Below are 2,634 nucleotides of genomic sequence, written 5' to 3'. Positions count from 1 at the left end.
CTGCAGGTCAAATAAAGTTATCGTAGTTAGCAACTTTAAGTTTCTCAATATTGACTGGAAATACCATAGTGCAAAAGGTTCTGACGGGATGGAATATGTTAAATGTTTTCATGAGAATTTCCTCGGGAAATATGTAGAGGGCCCCACATGGAAGAGGGCAACACTTGTCTAGTATTAAGAAATTAGGAGGGGCAAGTGGATGAAGTGTTTGTGGATGAGCCTTTTGGGATCAGCGACCTCTGTTGTATTTCGTTTAAGATAGTTATGGATAAGAACACAGCGGGCTCACCAGTTGAAATGCTAAATTGGGGCAAGGCCAACATTTTGTTGGTATGAGTCAGTAACTTGCTCATGTTGATTGGAGTAGGTTGTGTGAAGGAAAAGGAATGTCAGGAAAGTGGATGTTTTTAAAAGTGTGCAGGACATGCATGTCCCTTATAGAGTGAAGGGTAAGGCAGGTAAACATAAACAAGTATGGATAACGAGGGAAATTGAGGCATTGGTCAAGAGTAAGAAGGAGGCATGAGACCGGGATAGGCAGCTGAGATCTAATGTGTCCCTGGAGGAGTATCGGGAACTAAGGTGTAAAGGGCCTGTCCCACAGGCATCGTATGGCCGTGCGGGGCCAGTCCCACTGAGAAGCGCGGGGTTCCGAAATTTTTGTAGCGAACAAAATCTTCGTGTGCCAACAGCCTGTCGCGTAATTGATGGCCAAAGTGGGACAGGCCCAAGACCCTGGCGCGATGCAATGTCTCCGTGTCTCCAACAGCAGCAGAAGCAGGCAAACGATCGCTGAACTCGGCCTGGGGTTCACGGCAGTTGCGGTCCGGACCCGCCCCCACTTCTACTCCCAGAACGGGGCCAAGAAAATTGAAGATGGACACAAAATGCAGGAGTAACTCAGCGGGACCGGCAGCATCTCTGGGGAGAAGCAATTGGTGATGTTTCGGCTCAAGACCCTTCTTTTCAGACTGAAGAACAGTCTCAACACGAAACGTCACCCATTCCTTCTCTCCAGAGAAGCTGCCGGTCCCGCTGAGTTAATCCAGCTTTGTGTCCATTTTCAAATTACGTCACGTGCTACAGACGGCTGTGCGTACACATGAAATCCGCTCGACCTTAGCGGGACCGTCGCTGCTCAACGCGACCACGAGGTTGCGTAATTTGCGTGCCAAGGACACGTAAGTGGGACAGGCCCTAAGTTAAAAATGGAAAGCAGAAGGGCTATAAGGTGACATGAGATCTCTCGCAGATAACGTTAAGGATAATCATGATTTTATGTACATAAAGGGCAAAAAGCATAGCCAGTGAGAAGTTTTGACCCTTCTGGAATCAAAGTGGTCAACTCTGCATGGAGTCACAGCAGATGTGCTCTGTCCGCAATGTGTATTTCGCCTCTGTTTTTACAGTGGAGAAAGATAGTAGGACTGAAGAACTTGGCAGTCACTGGAAGTGTCTTGTGAGCAGTCAGCATTACAGTCGAGGAAGTACTGAAGGTCCTGGTGCATATCAAGGGAGACAAATCTCCTGGGCCTTATTAGATATATCCAAGGACACTGTGGGAAGCTAGAGCGGAAATTGCAGGAGCCCTGGCTGAGATTTACGAGTCATCAGAATTTGCGCAGCCACACGCAAATTGAAGAAACAGCACCTTGTATTTTGCTTGGGCATCTTACAACCCAGCAGTATGAATATTAATTTCAAGTAACCCTAGCATTCCTTCTCTCTCGGCCCCTTCTCCACTCTAGTCATCCTGTTTACTCCACTGTTTGCATCCATATGTCCCTTCATTATCACCACTCCCACAACCAACAATTGATCATTGTGGGCTCCACCATTCCTTGGTAATTGGTGCCGACTGATTTTTCTGAACTTTTTCATATTTTTAGTTTCCCTCTCTCCAGACACTCAGTCTGAAGAAGGGTTGACCCAAAACGTCACCTATTCCTTTTCTCTGGAGATGCTGCCTGACCCATTGATTTGCTCTAGCATTTTGTGTCTAACCCAGAAGCTAATGCTTGGTGGAATAGCTTTCACAATGAAAAATGCACATAAAGAAATGTATTGCCCAGTCTCTTAAATCTTCTTGCAGTCCACTTGCAGTATAAATAGGAATTTTTCACATCCAAGCAAAGAATGGAAATAAGCTCAATCTTATTTTTACTGTGATGACCAACCAATCATTTAAAAGTGGAAATTGGGTTATTGCTGATGCATAAATAAGAGCTATAAAGTACTTGTTGATTCGTTTGATGGTGCATCTGCATTGCTATTCAGAGTTGGAGAATTTGGGAAGAATATTGAACTGGCAAGGCTACAAAATGAGGGATATCCATTGAAGTAAATCACAAGGTAATTGAGTAGGATGTATTACTGGAAATATTCACTGGCGTCAATGCAAAGAATAATGAGGCAGGTAGTGCAACTTACTGAAATGATTGAAGTCAGTGGCAAAGTTAATCAGACATAATCTTTATTGATAGTTGATCTTCACTCATCCATGTTAACATTTCAATGAATTTAAATTTCCTCAATGGGACTTAAAGAATGATGCCAGTGAATTAAGAAAGTAGACAGAATGCTGGACGAACTCAGCGGGTGAGGCAGCATCTATGGAGAGAAGGAATAGACGAT

The sequence above is a fragment of the Leucoraja erinacea genome, chromosome 6, assembly GCF_028641065.1.
Source record: "Leucoraja erinacea ecotype New England chromosome 6, Leri_hhj_1, whole genome shotgun sequence".
NCBI lineage: Eukaryota > Metazoa > Chordata > Chondrichthyes > Rajiformes > Rajidae > Leucoraja > Leucoraja erinaceus.
This window is presented reverse-complemented; position numbering follows the sequence as displayed.